At 43.0% G+C, this 22,460-nt stretch overlaps 1 protein-coding gene across 10 annotated transcripts in view; it reads right to left on the bottom strand.

Annotated features, from left to right (window-relative positions):
- Positions 1-22,460, bottom strand: part of MAP9 (microtubule associated protein 9) — a 67,551-nt gene that overhangs the window by 36,608 nt on the left and 8,483 nt on the right. For 4 of the 10 annotated variants that reach the window (XR_010943122.1, XM_067736589.1, XM_067736581.1 and 1 more), the window contains exons 2-4: positions 15,711-15,843; positions 7,958-8,033; positions 819-3,320 (exon numbers count right to left, since the gene is read on the bottom strand). The gene's annotated coding sequence lies outside the window, so the exon portion shown is untranslated. Of the gene's footprint in view, positions 1-818; positions 3,321-3,667; positions 3,809-3,828; positions 5,578-7,957; positions 8,034-12,609; positions 12,625-15,710; positions 15,844-21,326; positions 21,458-22,460 lie in introns of those variants that run through there. The other 6 variants (XM_067736582.1, XM_067736583.1, XM_067736586.1 and 3 more) reach the window with 6 other exon arrangements.

Genomic DNA, 22,460 nt, shown 5'->3' with positions numbered 1-22,460 from the left:
AAGCTCATGGATACTCAAGAAAATGAAAACACTCCAATACACAAAATTTCAGTAGCTTATGTAACATTTTCTCTATATTTCACTTTTCTAATATGTATTTGACCACAGAAGTATTTGCCTAGCAAACTTTTTTGAGTTTACTACTCTTTTCATTTCCAAACTTTGCCTTCATTCATTCATTCAATAAGTAAGTATACCCGTAACATTTTGGGTCAGATTTGGTGAGTTCCAAGGGTAAAGCAGACTACGTCCCTGCCTGGGGATCCTGTAGACTAGAGAGAGCTAGAAGGCTGGGTAAACACATAATGACTGTACACTGTGAGAATTTCTCTATAGGAATACAAAGTAAGAAGCTCTGAAGAGAGAAAAATTCTTCCTGGAGGTTCTAAAGAGTTTTCACAGAGAAAGTGAATTCAAGTTGATTAATGAATTTAGGAGATAAGGAGGGATTTTAAGCAGAGGAAATGGTCTATGAATATGGAGGCTAACACTGTTCTATCTGAGGGGCAAGGAGGGGAGTGAGAAGCTCCACTTCCAGATCAAGAAGCAAATGAAAAGTGACTCTTCTTCAAAATTTCCCTGCCTTCACAAGAACAGGCAAATTGTTAAGTCTTCTGATGGGCAGTTAGAGAAAATTGATCTTGTACTCACAGGCAGTGCTGGTTGAAAACATACAGCACGTGTCTAACATCTTGAGAAGTATGCTACAAAAGCAAATCCCTCTGGGTGTCAACTGATAAAGATTTTATTTGCATTAAACATTGAATGCCTATGTTGGCAGAGGATAGGAGAAAGAGTCCAGATTCAAGTGCACTTACCAATCAATACCAGGGCCGATTTGTGGGAGAAGAACAGCAAGAAGCTTATAGAAGGTGAATATCAGAATCTTGAAGAAAGACAAACATGACGAACTACACTGGCCATCTTTAGTCAAATATAGCAGTATGTATTTTGGGGCTGTTAAGCAGACATACATGAATACAGCAGGAGAAGCATGATTCCTCATAATTCGAACTCAGAAGCTGTAATTCAAACAAGTACCTACAGGGCGATTTTTTTCCCCATGTTAGTTTACAACTGCATTCAGCTAAGAGGTGCAAAGGTGACTTGGAGAGAAAGCACTTCCACTGCCTAAACAGGCTTGTGTTCTGTGCAGTAATCCTATGTGTCTTCTGAAAGCGAGAGGAAAGGAATTTCAGGCATGATGTACTTTTTCTGTAAAAAAACAAAACAAAACAAATCATTCCCAAAGGAAGTAGGACTTCGTGAATTGTTCCTGAGCTCAGCAATATTCTTGCATCTCCAGCTAAATGAAGAGACAGACTTAGGTTAATTTCCTAGGGTGACTAGAAATGAATGCCTTTAAGACTGTTGCAAGGCTTGCATCCTACTGGGTAAAACATACGGAGTTTTGCAAGCTACTAGGAGGAACGGGAGAACATACCAAAGACTGGGAGACTGACCATAGGCCAGTGACCAAGAGATGAAAGCATTGGGGAAGGACTGGTCTTTTCGAGACTTATATGGGCCACAGTTGAAATGCTTCTCCATAAGGTGTTTGACCAAGAATGGTTAAGACACAAGTTTTCACCCCTCCTAGCAGAAACAGATTCCTCTCCTATGTACAAGGCCTTTCTTCACACCCATGTGTACCAAGGCCAGGCACGGACGTTTCAGTGAAGAATAATATTAGGAAGGATGGAATACCCAGTGCAGTTAGAGGTCTGGTGATCTTCAGCTGAGTACTGCCAAGGGTGGTATGAAATGGCAAGTGAAACCGTTTGTGAAAACAATTCGTAGGAAGAGGCTTTGGGTTACCGGGTTAGATCTGTTTCTCTTCCATGGAAAGTAGGGCTTACTTACTGTCTATAGCAGAGAAAGTCTAGGTGCAGAGACCTTTCCTTAGGTGGATGATCAAATGGAAGTCAAGTGCATGGGGAGCCCTGTTAAAGGGACAGCCAAGCAAGATAAGAGGAGTCACTTGAAAAATGCACTCGTCTTAGGGTAGCTGGTACAAGCAACCACTGTGTGAAATCTGTATCCTGCGAGCCATGGGTAGTCGGATGCATGATAGATACCTGAAATTTCACACATTGTATTGATTCACCACGTGAAACTCTTCGGTCACACCGGAAACAGGCTACTATTCGTCTGACAGCCTGCACTACAACAGTTTCCTCAGCTTAGTTTATAGCTGCCTTCAGGTAAGAGATGCAAGCCTGAGTTGGCTAGAAAGCATTTCCACTATTAAAAGGCCCGTATTCCGACCAGTAAATATTTTTGTCCTCTCAAACTGAGACGAAAGGAATTTCATTAATGGTGTACTGTCTCTGTCAAAGAGTCACCACCAGAGGAAGCAGGGTGTGAAAATGGTTGCAGAGTTCTAAAATACTCTTCGTCTTCAGCCGAATGACGAGAAGGGCTCAGCTTAGTTTCCTAGTGTGACGAGAGGCAAATGCCTTTAAGTTTGTATGAAAGGCTGATGTCCTACTGGTAAAACATATGTGAGTACACCTAGCCACAAAGAGGATGGCTGAGAAGACACTGACCTCTGTGGAGACGCACTTTCGCACTTGGATAACGAGAGAAGAGCTGTAGGTGTAAGACATGCATCTGCTGCTTCTATGGCCTAAACGGAACACCCTCCTCCCTGTGGTATTTAACTGAGAATGAGAGGGAAAAGCATACAACCAGCCAAAGAGAAGTAGCTTCCTTTCTGAAGCAGAAAGCCTTTCTGCAATGCTATGTGAAGGGCCTTGTGTTCCAGGTGGGTGAGAAAAAGGTAATGTTACAGAAGGAAAAAATCGCAGTGTGCATGGAGACCAAGCAGTGCCCAGGGGAGTTTTACCAATGGCAGCTTTCATTGCGAAAGTTGACAGTTTAGTGGAAGTATTTGAAAGGCTGAATCCTTAGTGTTACTTGGTTAGACCTGTCTCTCTTACACAGAGAGAAGGGCTTGCTTACTGGGTACTGCAGGGAAAGACTAGGTGCAGATACCTCTCCTTAGGTGGATGATCAAAAGAAATTCAAGTGCATGGGGAGCCCTGTTAAAGGGACAACCGGGCAAATTAAGAAGAAGCACTTTAAAAATGCATTCATCTCAGCGTACACGATAGAATCGTCTAGAGTGAAGGCTGTGTGAAATGTGTATCCTATGAGCTGTTCTCCAAAGGCCACGGGTGAGTCTGATGCATGCTAGATCTCAGAAACGTCACACATTGTATTCATTCACCTTTTGAAACTCTTCGCTCACTTCCAAATAAGGCTACAACCCCTCTGGCAGGCCTACACAATGACGGTTTCCTCACGTTAGTTTGTATCTGTAAGAGGGGCAAGGGTGAGTTGGCTAGAAAGCGTTTCCACTGCCTTAAAAGATCTGTATTCCAACCAGAAAACATTTTCGTCTTTTCAAATTGAGAAGAAGGGAAATACGGGCACTGTGTGCTGTCTCTGTCAAAGAGTCATCCACAGAGGGAGCAGTGTGTGAGAATGGTTGCAGAGTTCTGCAATACTCTTCATTTCAGCCGAATGACAAAAAGCACTCAGCTTAGTTTCCGAGGGTAACTACAGGCAAATGCATTTTACTTTTTTTGAAAGGCTGGTGTCCTACTGGTAAAACACATGTGCGTTTTCAAGCCAAAATAAGGACGGTTGAGAAGACACCAACCTCTGTGGAGATGGACTATCGTGCTTGGATCAAGCCAGGAAAGCTGCAGGCATAGGGCTTTGGTCGCTGCTGCTTCTAGGGCCTAACCTGAAGACCCTCCTCCCGGTGGTATTTAACTGAGAATGGTAGGGAAAAACCTTCAACCTGCCACAAAGAAGTACCTTCCTTTCTGAAGCAGAAACCCTTTCTTCAACGCTATATGAAGGGCCTTCTCTTCCAGAGGGCTGAGAAAAAGATAATATTACAAAAGGAGAAATTCACACTGTTCGTGGAATCCTGGTGATGCTCAGAGGAGTTTTGCTGAGGGTAGATTTCATCGTGAACGTTGACCATTTGGTGGAAGCATTTGCAAGGGCCAAGTTTAATGTTGCCTGGTTAGACCTGTCTCTCGTACACGGAGAGTAGGACTTGCTCACTGGATACTGCAGAGAAAGTCTAGGGGCAGAGCCATCGCCTTAGGTGGAGGATCAAGTGCAAGGGGAGCACTGTTAAAGGGACAACGAGGCAAGATAAGAAGCAGCACTCGTCTCAGCGTAAAAGGTAGAAGCGTCTAGAGTGAAGACTGTGAAATGAGTATCCTACGAACTGCAGTCCGGAGGCCAAGGGTGAGTCTGATGCAAGCGAGATTTCAGGAATTTCACACATTGTATCAATTTGGCTTTTGAAACTCTTGGGTCACTTTGGAATAAGGCTACAATTCCGGCTTGCATACACTCTATTGCAGAGAAAGTCTAGGGAGCAGCACTCTGTCCTTTGGGGGATGAACATGTGGAAGTCAAGTACCTGGGGAGCTCTGTTAACTCGACAGTCCAAGCAAGATGTGAAGAGCCACTTGAAAACTGCACTCATCTCCGTGTACCCGGTAGAAGCAACCACTGTGTGAAATTTGTATCCTGCGAGCTGCTCTCCTTAGGTCATGGGTGATTCGGAGGCGTGCTCGCTTTTAGAAATTTCACACACTGTATTGATTCGGCATGTGAGACTCCTCAGTCACAACAACACAGGCTACTATTCGCCCGGCAAGCCGGCACTACAACGGTCTCCTCTCGTTAGTTTATAGCTGCCTTCAGGTAGGAGGTGCAAGCCTGAGTTGGCTAGACAGTGTTTCCTCTATGTAAAAAGGCCCGTTTCCGGAGCAGTAAACATTGTTGTCCTGTCACATGGAGACGAACAGGATTTCGCTCACGGTGTACTGTCTCTGTCATGGAGTCCCCACCAGAGGAAGCTGGGTGGGTGGGTGGAAAGTTGCAGAGCTCTGAAATACACTTCGCCTTCAGCCGAAAGACGAGAAGTGCTCAGTTTACTTTCCTAGGGTGAGTAGAGGCGAATTCCTTTCGTTTGCACGAAAGGCTGGTATCCAACTGGTAAAATACATGTGAGATTTCCTAGCCAGAAGGAGGATGGTTGAGAAGACAACGACCTCAGTGGAGAGGGACTTCGCGCTTGGCCTCAAGCAAGGAGAGCTTCAGGTATAGGGCTTTGGTCGCTGCTGGTTTTATAGCTTAAGCTGAACACCCTCCTCCCTGTGGAAGTTAACTGAGAAGGACAGGAAAAAGCATTCCAGCTGCAAAGGAGAAGGACTTTTCTTCCTGAGGCAGAAAGCCTGTTTGCAATGCCATGGGAGGGGCCTTGCTCCTGGTGGGTGAGAAAAAGGTAATGTTACAGAAGGAGAAATTGCCACTCTCTGTGGAGCCCTGGCGTTGCTCAGAGTTTTGCTGAGGGCAGCTTTCATTGGGAACGGTGACCACTGGTGGAATCATTTGAAAGGCTGAGTCTTTAGTGTTACCTGGGGAGACCTGTCTCTCTTACACAGAGAGTAGGGCTTGCTTCCTGGGGACTGCAGGGAATTCTACGTGCCGAGCCCTCTCCTTAGGTGGATGATCTAATGGAAGTCAAGTGCGCCGGGCACCCTTAAGGGCACAGGCATATTAACAAGAGGCACTTGAAACCTGCACTCACCTCAGTGAGCACAGTTAGCATGGCCGACAGTGAAGGATGTGTAAAATGTGCATCCTATGAGCTGCTCTCCGAAGGCCATGGGGGAGTCTGATGCATGCTACATCTCAGAATCTTCACACATTAGGTTGAATCGGCTTTGGAAACTCTTCGGTCTCTTTGAATAAGGCTAAAATTCCACTGGCAATGCTACATTACAACGGTTTCCTCACGTTACTTTGCACCTAGGACAGATGGTGAAAGCAAAGCTATACAGACAGAATCTCACACAGAAGCATACACATACACACTCACAAAAAGAGGAAAAGGGAAAAAAATAATCTATCTTGCTCCCAAAGTCCACCTCCTCAATTTGGAATGATTCGTTGTCTATTCAGGTATTCCACAGATGCAGGGTACATCAAGTTGATTGTGGAGCTTTAATCTGCTGCTTCTGAGGCTGCTTCGAGAAATTTCCCTTTCTCTTCTTTATTCACACAGCCCCCAGGGCTCAGCTTTGGATTTGGCCCCGCCTCTGCGTGTAGATCGCCTGAGGGCATCTGTTCTTCACTCAGACTGGACAGGGTTAATGGAGCTGCTGATTCGGGGGATCTGGCTCACTCAAGCTGCAGGGACAGAGGGGTACGGATGCGGGGCGAGCCTGCGGCGGCAGAGGCCGGCGTGACGTTGCACCAGCCGGAGACGCATCGTGCGTTCTCCAGGGGAAATTGTCCCTGGATCACGGGACCCTGGCAGTGGCGGGCTGCAGAAGCTCCCGGGAGGGGAGGTGGGGATAGTGACCTGTGCTCGCACACGGGCTTCTTGGTGGCTGCAGCAGAAGCTTTAGCGTCTAATGCCCGTCTCTGGGGTCCGCGCTGATAGTCGCGGCTTGCGCCCGTCTCTGGAGCTCCTCTAAGCGGTGCTCTTAATCCCCTCTTGTAGCGCACCAGGAAACAAAGAGGCAAGGATAAGCCTCTTGTCTCTTCGGCTGCTGCAGACTTTTCCCGGACTCCCTCCCGGCTAGCCTTGGCGCACTAACCCCTTCAGGCTGTGTTCACGCCACCAACCCCAGTGCTCTCCCTGGGGTGTAAGCTCCGAAGCCCAAGCCTCAGCTACTAGCCCACGCCTGTCCTGGCGGGTGAGCAGACAAGCCTATCGGGCTGGCAAGTGCTGGTCAGCACCTCTCCTCTGTGTGGGAATCTCTCCGTTTTGCCCTCCGCACCCCTGTTGCTGTGCTCTCCTCCAGGGCTCTGAAGCTTCCCCCCTCCGCCACCTGCAGTCTCTGCCCTCGAAGGGGCTTCTAGCGTGTGGAAACCTTTCCTCCTTCACAGCTCCCTCCGACTGGGCAGGTCCCATCCCTATTCTTTTGTCTCTGTTTTTTCTTTTTTCTTTTGCCCTACCCAGGTACCTGGGGGAGTTTCTTGCCTTTTGGGAGGTCTGAGGTCTTATGCCAGCGTTCAGTGGGTGTTCTATAGGAGCAGTTCAACGTGTAGATGTATCTCTGAGGTATCCGTGGGGAGGAAGGTGATCTCCGCGTCCTACTCTTACACGATCTTCTCCTGTCTCTAATTTCTAATTTCTGGTAGGAGCAGATATCTGCCATCAGGAGATGGCATACATACACTGTTAGTAATCTTCACAACCATTTGAGCTGGCTAAACTGAGTCAGCAAGGTCAGAATTATTGAATGAATGAAAGAATGAGTAAAAAGATCACTAGCTTTAACGTATCTGGGAAAGTAATAGTCTAACCAAGTTTCAATCCACAAGCATATATTTACAATTCTGAAAACTTCCACATAATTACAAATGGGACAATAGTAGTCAATTACTATTTGGATAAAGAACAGATACAAGTTAGCACAACGTAGTTTACAAACGTACAATTAGACGGAAGAAAATAAGGTCACTTCTATATAGTTATTTCTATGTTTGTTTATTTCATGTTGGTCTCCTAACCTGACTGTAAACTCCCAGAAGGCAGGGACCACATCAATTTTGCCTACCGCTGTATTGCCAGCTCCAAGCAGTTTTTTGCATTCATGGTACAAGTAACTGACTATTTCTTTATTTCTAGTATAGTCATCCCCAGACATTTACACACAGAGATACATATTACTTTCTTATAAATTACTTTATTCTTTATTTAGAGCTAGGGCATTCCATTGGTTTCTTTTTATTAATTAAGTAGAAAACTAGATTGTATTTATCTATGAATTCCATTTCTGGATACTAAAGGAGGTATTAAAAAGTATTTGCTATAAAAAGGGAAAATGGAGTACGACGGGGTTGAGAGCCAGGGCTCTATATGGTGAATTCAGATTTCTGGAAGAATACGGTATTAAGTTTCGCTCACCTTTTTTGAAGGAACTTTGACAGCAATGAAACGGGTCCCAGGCATCTGCTATTCAACTGGGAGATAGTCTTTCCACCTGTTAATATATTTTTTGTTAGGCAAATTTTATGGTAGGCTGTCTCCCTGCATAGGATGAATGCGCCTTGAAAATGGAAATCATATCCCTCTATGGTAGGTCCCTCTTCTTTCTGCTTTGCATTTTGCTGCTCCACTTATTCAACCCCACCTAGTAATAACCTATACTTCCCTTGTTCCTGTTCTCCCATCTTGAAAACAGATAAAAGGCAACAAAACAATGCAACGGTCTCAACAAATCAGGGATATCTAAAACCAGAGATGGCCAGAACTTCTGTATCCCTGATAGAACCTAGCCCACTGTTGACCACTAAGGTATCATATCATTAATACATGTGTGTTGACTGAAATAGTTTAAACTCAATTCTTCCACTTCATAATTTACTTTTAGTCCTTATACAAAACCTGATAATAAAATTCCTTAATGCTAGGAATCACACTGAAAAATAATATCTGACCTGACTTCTGTAAGATGAGTTAGAACTAAGCTTAATTCAGTGTATCTGAAGCATAGAAGGTGAGGGCAATAGTGGCACAAGATGGGGCTAGAGAAGCAGAGAGGACTCTAGACCACGCAGAGCATTAAAGGCCAACAGTTTGTTTTCTATTCCCAAAACAATGTTTTGAGCGATGTCTATGAGCAATGTTCCAACTTGCTTTTAAGGTTTCTAGTGTGCAGGATGGATTGGAAGGAAACAAGATATATGGACACTAGTTAGGACCTAATTGCAACAGACACGTAAGTTCAGTATTAGGATGTTGAGGAAGAGTTGACAGCTTCGGGAGAAATTCAGGAGATAAACTGAAGCGGGCTTAATGGGGTATGAGATGGAGGAAAGGATGGTCTTAGGGAATTAAAGGGTTTACTACACACATGTGCAAAGCCTCAAAATTAATCATCTGAACGTACAGAGGTAGATCTCTCAAATGACACCGGTTAGGAAGCAACAGTACGCCCTTTATCATTCCAAGAGACAACACAAATCAGCTGTCTCCATGGAAAATTCGGCACTACCGGTGCGTTTTTTCACTCAAACTTAGTTCCAGTAACTAGTACGCACATTTTCTGTGCCTAAACAACACAGCTTGAGGAACTGAAAGGGATTCCATGTTGGCAATTAAGGAGTGTCCCCAACACTGACAGTCCCATCTTAAAAAGCAGTCCCTCTGCATTTTATCCGAGGAGCCATGGCCAGAGCCTCCCTTGTAAAACGATGGGGAGAAATCAGAACATCACACTGTCCCTTTCAGCTACCGTGAACTGAGGCGCGAGACGACCAATACCCCCTAGCACAGTGCGGACGGGCCAGCGCGCGGGGGCAACTGTGACAGGCGACAGCACAAGAGACGAAGCCCAGGCCCAGGGGCTCTGAGCTCCACCGGCAACGCCCAGCGGCCAAGGCGTATTACCTTTCCGGGATGTGCTTTCCGCCTTTCCTCCTGGCCAACGAAAGTCCGGAAAAGCCGCGACGCTGACCACAGCGCCCGCGGGCATGATGCCACTGGCTCACGTCACCCCCAACATACCGCCCACCCAACGCCAGGAGTGACAAAGTCGCCAACCCGCCACCCCCGATGCCAGCACTAGGCCACGAACCACAGGCGCCTAGGCACAAGCCCACGCAGCTCGCGGACCACCTTCTACTGCGCATGCGCCACCACGCGTCGAGATGACGTCATCACGCAGGCGGATTAACGCGCTTGATTAGTAAAGAGGATTCTGATGCCTGCAATTTCCCTCCTTAGCCGGAGGTTGGTAGCACACATCCATTAGTTCCTGTGTGTACCCTTCAGAATTCCAATCATACGGGACATGGAAAGTTGTCCCACTCTCCCAGTTTCTTGTGTGGTTCTTTCAGATATTTCCCAAGTGCTTACGTTCACACTTGTATCTTCTTTGTAAGTATTTGTACCTAACAGATATCCTGTGTTTTATAGAAGAGCAGGCATACTATATACTACATACTATATACATAGTCTACAATGTGTCTTATCTGCATAGTGACGCTGTTATCTTTCTGAAATATAAACTTGGCTGGATTGCTCTGTTGCTTAAACATCTTCACTTAGCACAGAATAAAGCCCAAGTTTTTAGCACAGCACTGAGAACTCTTCATAAACAAATATCAGTCTGTCTCTCCAACTGAATTATAAGTTCAAACTATGACTTACAAGGACCTACATCATCCACCTCCCTCCTTTGCCCTGCCAGCCTAGCCTCCCTGATCTCATCCTCTACTGCCCTGCCCTCACTCACTTTCCCCTGTCCAGCCCCACTGGCTTCCTTACTATTCCTCAAACATGCCAAGCACAATCGTGCCTCAGGAACTTTGCACATACTATTCCTTCTGCTTCACAACACACCCTCCCACCCCATCTCCACTCTCCCAGAACACACCCTCCCACCCCATCTCCACTCTCCCACATATCCAATGGCTTGTTTCTCACTTCAAGGCTCTGCTCAATCGACATCTTAATAGAGGGGACTTCCCTGATCACCTACCACATTCCCTCGCCTCTTCACCTTCTTTTGTTATTCTCCAAAGCATTTACCACCACTTGACACTCCATATATTGACTTATTTATTCATCTCTCTCCCCCACGAGAATGTAAAGTACGTAAGGGCAAGAACTTTGTTCTCTTGCTACTTCCTACAACAGTGCCTTCAACTTAGCAGGTGTTATACAAATATTGGCTGAAAATGAATGTATGAATTCTCTGCCCTTTCACACGACCCTCTAGTCACACCAGAGGCTGCCCCTCCAGAGCACAAGTTCAAGCCCTGTGCCTTTTGTACCTGTTCCCAATACCTGGGCTGTCCTTTCCTCATTCCGGCAAAATCCTCTTCCTCCAAGCCCAGCTCAAACGCTGTCTCCTCAGTCAGGCCCTTCCTCAATTTCTCCTCTATATTCCTGCCTCACTTGATTCTTTTACCATAATTAACCCACTTATAGTCACTACATGTTTATCTTCCTAGATAACTGTAAGTTGCTACTGAACAAAGACTTCTACTCACCTCTGTATCCCCGTGCCCTAACAACAAACCTATAAGGCTCTCGGTGTTCACTGAAACAATTTATTTTCTGAGTCTCTACCAATTCTAGGGAGTGGACAGTACAGTCTCCTCCTCATTATCAGTGAGCCTGGCATCTGTGGGAGGGCCTTATAGCAGAGGAAGTCACCAATGGATCATAACTAAGGTCCTGAGACTGCCATGGCAGAGAGCATGGTGAAGTTAGCCCACTGCATGCAGACGACCCTCAGAGGAGTCAGCATATGCAATGGGCTACACTTGGTATAACATGTGAACAGTCAAGGTTTACAAACATGTTCTCATGCACTTGTAAGGATCTTCTAGCCCACGCGGAGCAGACAGAACACACACAAAGGAGCCCGGAGGAAGTGAGTAGGCCGGCAGCTGCACCCTAACATCTTAAGAGGTAACATTTCTGTGACTACAGTTTACACAAATCAGATCATTTGCCTCCTTTCTAGACACCCTGGTGATCACAGGACAGGCCAAGCCTCTCGAGTTTTAAAGCTAAAGTACAGGGTAGATCTGTGAATAGGGCTTAAGATATTTAAGAGCTAGTACCTGCATTAAGCAACCAGGTTACAGAATGAAAATTTATCTTGAACTTCCAGTCTCTCCCTCTCTCTCTCACCTCCTATCCCCTATCTTCCCACCTCCATCTCTATTCCTTCTCCCCTACTCCCTGTTTTAGGTATATACGTGCATCATTTTATATATACACGGAATATTTACTGTCTGTTAGATTTACTTAATAAAGTGCACACTCCTCAGGCTAAATTTAGAAAGAGGACAAAATGAACACTTTCTCATGGGGGTCAGTGGTGTTCCGAAGACAAAAGATTCCTCAGTCTTAAAACCTGGCAAACACCATGTTCCTTCTGATAGTTAGATGCTACGGAAAGGCAAGTGGATCCCTGAAATTCACACGCCATTAAGACCTACTATCAACAGAGTAGATCTTAAAGCAGAAACAAGAAAACACCAGCCTTTTAAGTTCTTCCCGTCTGAAGATGAGAATAAGAGGTGGTAGCGTTCTTCCTCACGTGCACCCAAAGTGTAAAAGCAGCAAAAATATCTTAAACACATATGATGAGGAAGCCACTCTTCTGGTCCACTCGGTTTTGTTTTGCCTCTAGGGATCTGTCTCACTCCGAACCTTTGCTTTTTGTTTTCTCTTTTATATACGCTAAGAACCTGAGAGTCTTAACCTTTTCTTCCACCTCTCAACCAATAAATAGGACAAAACAACATTTTTATGTATTTTCCATTCAAATTTTTGAAAAAGAGATAAGTAAGCTAGTTCAGTTCATATTTCTCACAAAAATCACTTTCCAAACTAAACTAAATTGTTTGTGACCATAAACAGGAAAAACACCGTACTCTATTAGCACCAGCTGACATTTCCACCTTCATGTTACCAAACACAACAGGCCTAATGTCAGAACTATTAAAAATGTTAAAAATCCCCAACCCCACTCAAAAGGCATACCAAAGTTCAGGTAAATGAAAAGGAAAAAACAAACACACACGAAAACAACTCACCATTATCTTTACTTTCTTTCAGAAACCCATTAACAGCGCACTGGAAGTTAAAACTAGTGTCGTCATCTGGCACCTGATGCCCAATTGTACAAATTTTTAAATAAGGAATGGTTTCTGCTAAGTCCTATAAGGCAAAACCATGAAAATATGTATTATTTCCTTTTTAGGGAAAGAATAAAAAATTAATTAGAGGAGGCAGAATATAAACCAGGAGAGTACATTAAACTTAGTATGTCAGTCATTCTGATAAGAGCCATTTTTTCCAAAGCTGCTTTAAGCAGTAATTATCACTAGATTTTCCTTAAAACTGCAGAATGGACAGTTACTAGGCATGCAAAAGGAAAAGCAAATCTATGTGAATGAATGCACATGTAACTCAAAATGATATAAACAGTTCTACCTACATTTATGTTCTATCTTACATTTCAAGGGCCATAAAGCGGCTGTGATTTAAGTAGAATAGAGTCAGAAGAACTTGGATTTGAATTAGGAAATAGAGCCAATTTCAGGCATTGTTGAGAACTGGTATTCTTGGGGTGGGAGAAAGTAGACTATCCATAGAAGACAGAAAAGGATAAGTGAAAATTCTCTAGTTCTGAATTTAAATGGAAAGTAGCAGTATGAACCTATGACATATTTTAAAAATATTAAAAACAAACATACATATTTCCTAGCTCTGACCACTGAAAAAGTCTAGAAACAACTGATGTCATGTCAAAAGGACTCAGGAGTCCCTGGGAAGCTCCAACTGGCCAAAGATAGGGCCTCAGTTAGAATGATAACTGTAACGGAGTCCACGGTGATATGAATAAATAAATTTTACAAAACTGGTCACCACTGGAGGATATTTGTGAATCAACTCATTATTCTGAAAACTGTTAAATAAAAGAAGAGAATCATGCCTCTACAACTGGGCAACCAAATAGCTGATGAGGGGAGTCTTCTCCTCAGAGAAATATACGCACCTAATAAGTGAAGAAAAGAACAACAGAATTCACCATTTTTTGAAGTCTCAACTGAACTAATGGATGTCGGTATGAATCATCAGTGACTGCTAATATCAGAGAAAGAGACAATTACCTATGTCTCCATGGAAGAACACATCATCACCTATGACACTGTCTTGCCAAAACAAAACATGCAAGCTTCATTCTGATCAACTACCAATTTACAGGAAATAAAAGGATTGAAGAATACGTTATCAGCACATGGAATGTAATCATCAAAATACAGATGGGACAAATTACCTGGTTTCTTTAAAAATAAAATTCAAGGAGGACAAAACAGTGAGAGAGACATGGAGGGAGAACCTAGAGATTAAACAAGACTTCAGAGACCGAACAATCAAGGGCAAAGGGTGGACCTTCTTCGGATCTAATTCAAAATTCTTAAAAACAACTTTTTATGACATTTAGGAGACAACTGCAAATTTGAGCACTCACTGGGTATTTAATATTAAAACATGACATTAAGGAATAAAAGTCCTATATTTTAAGTACACATTCCAAAATTATATAGGTGTAATTACATGTTGTCTCGGAGCTGCTTCAAGATAATATGGAATGGGGTGAAACAGGTGGGGGTATAGATAAAACGTGACAGCCATCAGTTGGTAAATAATAAAGCCAGATGAGTTCATGGGTATACAAGGAACACTCACAGTATTTTTATACTTTTGTACATGTTTAAAATTTGTGATAATCGTTTAAAGACAAGACGACACTGCAGAAAACAGTCTGGCAGTTTCTCAAGGGTTAAACGTAGAGCTACCGTACGATCCAACAACTCTGCTACTACCTACACTGCACACCTAAAAGAACTGAAAGCAGGGATTTGCACAAATATCTGTACACCAACGATCACAGCAGCATGATTCACAATAGCTACAAGGTGGAAACAACCCAAGTGTCAATCACCCGATGAATAACAAAATATGGTATATACACACAGTGGGATTCATTAAGCCAAAAAAGGAATGGCATTTCCTTACATGCTATAACATGGGTGAACCTTGAAAACACTAGGTTTAGTGAAATAAGCCGGACATAGAAGGATAAATATTGTAGATTCCACTTACACGAGGTACCTAGGATAGGCAAATTCACAGACAGAAAATAGAATCAAGGTTTCTAAGGGCCGGTGGGAGGGATAATGGGGTTGTCACTGTTTGATGGTTACAGGGTTTTTGTTGAGGATGATGAAAAGGTTTTGGTTATAGACAGTGGTGATACACAACACTGTGACTGTATTTCATGCCACTGAACTGCATATTTATAAATGGTTAAAATAAATATGATTTATGTATATTTTACCACAATGAAAACAAGAGGAACAACTGAGTTGAAATTTCAACTCTTCCTTGTCCGAGAGTCAGTTTCATCGTCCGTAAAATTAGTAACTGTAGTTGTCTATCCTCTGAGCTTAGTGCAGAGTAAGCACTCAGTAGGAGGTATCAGTACTACTTCCACTTCAACAGCAAAGGATTGTTGTGAAGATTCACAAAGTCAATGGATATGAAAGAACTTTCTAAAGGGCAAACCACTGTACAAATATTAACAAACATTAGGTGTTCCTGTCTCCCAAGGCCATGGAACAGGTCAGAAGAAGGCTAATTCTTTTGCACTGGTATGTCCTACATGGGCCCAGAGAATATATGGGTTTCTCTACTGTATCAGAAGGTATTAGGAAAAGAAAGCATAAAACTTAGAGAACAACTGTCTTTTACCCCGATGCTTAAACACGCTCAGGCAACTGCTTAACATAAGTGCCAAAGACATAACGGACATACCTTTCTTTCCTTTTAGGCTACTACTACTCTTACTAAAAATTTACTGCATTTTCAAAATACAGAACATGGAAGCTTACAGCACTTCTTAAGCATATCTAGAGCCTACTGCCAAATACTATAGTTCAATTCATATCTTTAATCTCATTTTGAAACAGCAATTACAAATGTGTATTTAAGGAAACCACTAGCTTCCCTTTTGGAACCCATGAAAGAAGGCCAGGATTCACCTTAGCATAAGATGATAACTACTGAACTACTATGAATTATCAGAGTATCAGAAAGAAGGTCATTTTCAATTACGGGTTCCATTTACCTCTGGCTTATAATAGCGGCGAGTATATGTTAAGTCAATAATCAGCCCAAGTTCTTCGTTGTGTTCTTGGTGTTTGTTAGAAAAGATCCAAGGGGGAGAAACATTCTTCTGGAGCAAGATTCTTTTCAAATCTCTGTCAGAAAGAATAAAATAAGAAAGAACATGCGTTTAAAATCCTTTATTGTATTATCCATTTATTCAAACCCTATGATGCTAACATATGAGCTTCAAAGTAAAGTCTCTTCCTCTGGAGTTTACAAGCGGTATTACGATCCTTTCTTCCAGAGAGATTAGACGGCAGAAAATAAGCTCACTTCTATATAGTTATTTCTATCTTTGTTTATTTCATGTTGGTCTCCTAACCTGACTGTAAACTCCCAGAAGGCAGGGACCACATCCATTTTGCCTACCGCTGTACTGCCAGCTCCAAGCAGAGTGCCTGTAAATAGACACATAAATACGTCTTGAATATCTACCTATATGAAGGATGGCTTTCACTGCTAAATATTCTTTTATGTATTTGGCTTACTTATGTACTCTGTTCGATTGAGCTCTTTAGTTATTCAGGTGCCAGCAACACACTTTTCCTTTTAAATTAGCAGACTAGTTTTAGAGCAGTCTGAGATTCACAGCAAAACGGAGCAAAAAGTACACAGTTCCCACTTATACCCTCTCTCCTTCATCCCACACAGCCTTCCCCATTATCAACATGCCATACCAGTGTGCTTCCTTTGTGAGAATTCATGAACCAACACTGACACATCATTATCAATCCAAATGCATAGTTTTTTGCATTCATGGTACAAGTAACTGACTATTTCTTTATTTCTAGTATAGTCATCTCCAGACATTTACACACAGAGATACATATTACTTTCTTATAAATTACTTTATTCTTTATTTAGAGCTAGGGCATTCCATTGGTTGTTTTTTTAATTAAGTTCAAAACTAGGTTGTATTTATCTATGAATTCCATTTCTGGATACTAAAGGAGGTATTAAAAAGTATTTGCTATAAAAAGGGAAAATGGAGTACGACGGGGTTGAGAGCCAGGGCTCTATATGGTGAATTCAGATTTCTCGAAGAATACGGTATTAAGTTTCACTCACCTTTTTTAAAGGAACTTTGAAAGCAATGAAACGAGTCCCAGGCATCCGCTGTCCACCTGGGAGATAGTCCTTCTACCTGTTAATATATTTTTTGTTAGGCAAATTTTATGGTAGGCTGTCTCCCTGCATAGGATGAATGCGCCTTGAAAATGGAAATCATATCCCTCTATGGTAGGTCCCTCTTCTTTCTGCTTTGCATTTTGCTGCTCCACTTATTCAACCCCACCTAGTAATGACCTATACTTCCCTTGTTCCTGTTCTCCCATCTTGAAAACAGATAAAAGGCAACAAAACTATGCAACGGTCTCAACAAATCAGGGATATCTAAAACCAGAGATGGCCAGAACTTCTGTATCCCTGATAAAACTTAGCCCGGTGTTGACTACTAAGGCATCATTAATACATGCATGTTGACTGAAATAGTTTGAACTCAATTCCTCCCCTCCACAGTTTAGTTTTAGTCCTCATACAAAACCCGATAATAAAATTCCTTAATGCTAGGAATCACAGTGAAAAATAATATCTGAACTGACTTCTGTAAGATGAGTCAGAACTAAGGTTAATTCAGTGTATCTGAAGCACAGAAAGTGAGGGCAATAGTGGCACAAGATGGGGCTAGAGAAGCAGAGAGGGTTCTAAACCACGCAGAGACTTAAAGGCCAACAGTTTGTTTTCTATTCCCAAAACAATGCTTTTGACCGATGTCTATGTGCAATGTTCCAACTTGCTTTTAAGGTTTCTTGTGTGCGGAATGGATTGGAAGGAAACAAGAAATATGGACACTACTTAGGACCTAATTGCAACAAACAGGCAAGTTCAGTATTAGGATGTTGAGGGAGAGGTGATAGATTCAGAAGAAATTCAGGAGATAAACTGAAGCGGGCTTAATGGGGTATGAGATGGAGCAAAGGAAGGTCTTAGGGAATTAAAGCGTTTACTGCACACATGAGTCAAGTCTCACAATTAATCATCTGAACGGACAGAGGTAGATCTCTCAAATGACACCAAAGTGATTAGGATAGCAACAGTACGCCCTTTATCATTCCAAGAAACAACACAAATCCACTGTCTCGATGGAAAATTCGGCAGTAACCGTGCGTTTCTTCACTCAAACTTAGTTCCAGGTCCTCTTACTCACATTTTCTGTGCCAAAACAACACAGCTGAGGAATTGAAGGGGATTCCACGTTGGTAATTAAGAAGTGTCCCCAACACTGACGGTCACATCTTAAAAAGCAGTCCCTCTGCATTTTACCCGAGGAGCCATGGCCAGAGACTCCCTTGTAAAACGATGGGGGGAAATCAGAACATCACACACTGTCCCTTTCAGCTACTGTGAACTGAACCGCGAGACGACCAATACCCCCTAGCACAGCGTGGACGGGGCAGCCCGCGGCGGCAACAGTCACAGGAGACAGCACAGGAGACGAAGCCCAGGCCCAGGGGCTCTGGGCTCCACCGGCAACGCCCAGGGGCCAAGGCTTATTACCTTTCCGGCATGTGCTTTCCGCCCTTCCTCCTGGCCGACGAACGTCCGGAAAAGCCGCGACGCTGACCCCAGCGTCCACGGGCATGATGCCACTGGCTCATGTGACCCCCAACGTGCCGCCCACCCAACGCCAAGAGTGCCAAAGTCGCCAGACCGGCGCCCCCGGTGCCAGCACAAGGCCCCGAAACACACAAGCCTAGGCACAAGCCCACGCAGCTCGCGCTCCTCCTTCTACTGCGCATGCGCCACCGCCCGCCCAGATGATGTCCACACGCCCAGAGGCTTCATTCCTAAAGAGGAGTATGACGCCTGCAATTCCATCCTTAGCCAGAAGATGGTAGCAGAGGTCCATTAGTTCGTAGTGTGTGCACCCTTCAGAACTCCAATCACATGGGACATGGAAAGCTGTCCCACTCTCCCAGTATCTTGTGTGGTTCTTTCAGATATTTCCCAAGTGCTTTACATTCACACTTGTTGTATCTTGTATGTAAGTATTTCTACATAATGGAGATCCTGTATTTTTATACAAGAGCTGCATACTAGACATAGTCTACAATCTGTCTTGGATCGTGAGTTTCCCAGTCAATTTTTGCGTACATCCAACCCATTCTCTTTAATAGCTGCGTCACATTACGTAATTTACACGGCCAGTCCGATACTGATGGACTTTTAGTTGTTTTCAGTTTGGGGGTATTCTGTTTGTTTGTTTGTTTTTGTCCTCTGTTATAGATAGGCTGCAATGTGAACCTCTTGATACATGTGTATAGCTATATATAAATTTCTAGACATAGAATTTCTGGAATGAAAGAGATGCAAACTTAAAATATTGAAAGGTTTTCAATCAATCTAATCTGCCTAATGAACCTTCAAAAATACTCTGTCAACTTACACTCCACTGACAGTGAAACATTTATTTGGTTTCTATTATGTGCCTGGTATCATGCTGGAGGTTGACAGTATGGATTTACATTTTAGACAATACCAAAACATGCTTGAGAGAGATAAGAGTGGAGCTCAGGTATAACATTTCCTCACAGTATCAGGCATAGGGATCGGTACCTGTTAGAAAAACTATGAATCCTGCCACAAGTGGAACAGCAAAGAACAGCATGTCCTACAGTAGGTCTGAAGGTATAATAGCATACTAAATTCCATTGTTATTTATAATAACAAATGTTTTTTGTTAGTTTTACTTTTCAGTTTCTAGTTTCTGAAAGTATCTTACATACACTGTTAGTAATCTTCACAACCATCTGAGCTGCGTAAACTGAGTCAGGAAGGTCAGAATTATTGAATGAATGAATGAATGAGTAAAAAGATCACTAGCTTTAACGTATCTGGGACAGTCAATAGTCTAACCAAGTTTCAATCCACAAGCATTTATTTACAATTCTGAAAACTTCCAATAATTACAAATGGGACAACAGTAGTCAATTACTACCTGGATAAAGCAAAGATACAAGTTAGCACAACCTAGTTTACAAACCTACAATTAGGCACATTCAATTTGGTGCTAAGTCATAAAATATTCTTTTGCAATTTATGAAAAGTATCCAATGGGCATGTAATGGCCAAAAAGTACAAATGATACAAATATCTATAGACATGACAATGTACAAATTGTGACATAAATCTATCGGAAACTAGAAAATCTATGTTGGTCTTATAGTTCCAGCTTGCTAAAAGATACAGGCTTTGGGTGGGAACACAAAAAAAATCCAGACCTGGCCATAACGGGGTTTCCAGAAAGTATGCGAACTAGCAAAGAGTAGGCCTCTGGATGGGAGTGGGTCCAACATGAGATGAAACAATGCCTTAATGGGTATGTAGTATGCCGGGATGGAAAATCTAGGAGCAAGGGATATATGGAGAATCAGACAGCGAAGTATTTGACACTAACAAAATCTACCAGTATCCCATAGGGCCTCAGGTACCATGCAAGGGTTTGAGGGATTCCAGTATTTAATTAAATCAAAATGTGACAATGGGAGGAATTAAGGACAGTCTCAGGGGTAGACGAACTGGGGATGTTACACCAAGACGTGTCTCAGTTAACCTGATGGGTTCAAAATGCTGGGACAAGACAATACCCTAACTGTAAGAATAAAGGTTTCGGTCAGGGTAGGGCCTCATGTTCCTAAGTGCTGAAATAGAGCTCTTTAGTTTCTTCCTCCTACATGGAAGATTCTTTTAGAGGTTAAGATGATGCTGAGCTTGCAAGCTAAAGTTAAATGGCTGGAACTAGGGAGAGAAAATAAGTTACATAGGCTCGGAACCAGGAAAAGCCTAACTAAGGGTTTGCCTAACTAAACAGAATTGAATGTTGGAACTGCATAGTTTAATAGGTAAACATTTTACTGATACCAAAATGTGTCTTCCCACACTCCCCCCAATCTCACACCGCCCACCCTAACCTGCAGTGGCTATAGGTCCCTTGATTTCCGTGGAAATATAGAGAAAAGAGACACTGATCTGGCTTGCAGGTATTTAGTAAGTTGTTAGCCTCACATCACATACTAGTATCATGTAAGTAGGCCATCTGAAGTAGGAAGCTTAGGGGAAAAAAAACCTTGAAAAACACTTAAAAGCTTAAGCCACATCTCTATACTAACAGCACCTTTCACCATTTCTTCTCAGATAAGCATCATCCCCATCAGTGAAAAAACTCGTATCTCATAATAGGAAAAACAGGCCTAAAAATTAAATGTGTGTCTTTGGAGGTCCCATCTATGGGACATCTTCCTGGTACTAGAAAAGTCCCCAGAAAGATCAATCTTTGCACCCCTCCCTGAAAGCTTACTACCAAGGAAAATGACTAGATCCACAGATTTCCTCCCTCAAACCAGCTTACCTCACGTATAAATCATTAGCAACTCGGCCCTTACTCACATTATCACAGTCACAAGAGTGGTTAGGGAGCAAAGCACTAACCACGGGAACTAAAACAGAGGCAACCCAGGCCAAGTTGGGCTGATGGCACATGTCTGCTCCTTACGCTTGGGTGCATAACGCGACTCACCGCAATGCCTTTTTCACAGACCCCCTTTAAAGTTTCTCCACAAAATCCAACAGGTCAAGTTCGTTCATGATGCTTCAAGATAAACAATCGTCAAGAGAGAAACATGCAGTATGTCTTACAATGTTGGAGTCCTTCAAAATATGACAAGGAAATAACCATGTAGACAAAACCAGAGCATTTAAAAACATCTGTATTCTACAAACATACCAGTGAATGCTATTAATAAGGTAATATAACAGAAAACAAAATGAGAACTATATGTAAGACTGTTCCCTTTAGTGTACAGAATTCATGGCAGTTGCTGCACTATTGAGCTACTTATATCTATAGGACTGTCTGTCCTGGTAATACAAAATGAGGCCAAAGTGTGTCAACTTGTTTCCCACAGAAACCACAAAATCTACATGAATCTCTTTACTCCTGTGCCCTTTCACCTTATCTGCTCCCAGTTCTCCACGAAATGTCCTCTTCCTCTCTAATTATTCTCCTCTTCATTTTGCTAGGCCTTGCACCCAAGCATGCAAGACAGAGAATCCTAGAGGTCCAAGATTCTAGAGTGGCTGTTTGCAAGGGGCAGGAGATTACAGTAACTGCCACACTGTATATACTTCTGTGCAAAGAAAAAGGGACAGTATTCAGAATGTCTCTCACGTATAAAAGAGCTGGATGGCAGGATACCTGTGTGGCCCAAGGAACCAGAGGTAGCAAATTATGGGGAAAACAATGGCAACCAAAGGCTGGAAGAGGAAAGGTTTGCAACCAGCTCTGTCTCCTAGCTCTCTGGTATCTGCGTCCAACGGGCAGAGTCTATTTTGTGAAGCATCAAGCACTGAAAAGAAGACTCCTGCTGCTGCAAGGTGACAGGAAGTAACATCCATGAGGGTAAGAATGGCAAGATCAAGGCTTGTCCTAGAAACAATGCCCATAATGGAAAGAAAAAAGAAAGCAGAAGAGAAATGTAAGTCGCAAGTCCAGCCCCTGGCCCAGCCTGGCCCAGCCCAAGGAAGGTAGGAGTCAAGGAGACGAAACTAAAAGAGACGAGCCTTGGACCACAACACTCTCCACAAGGTACACTCAACAAACTTCACCCTACGCTTTAACCAAGTTACAAAAAGAGCTTCTTAATCCCTCCTT

The sequence above is a fragment of the Pseudorca crassidens genome, chromosome 4 (assembly GCF_039906515.1).
Source record: "Pseudorca crassidens isolate mPseCra1 chromosome 4, mPseCra1.hap1, whole genome shotgun sequence".
NCBI lineage: Eukaryota > Metazoa > Chordata > Mammalia > Artiodactyla > Delphinidae > Pseudorca > Pseudorca crassidens.
This window is presented reverse-complemented; position numbering and strand designations above follow the sequence as displayed.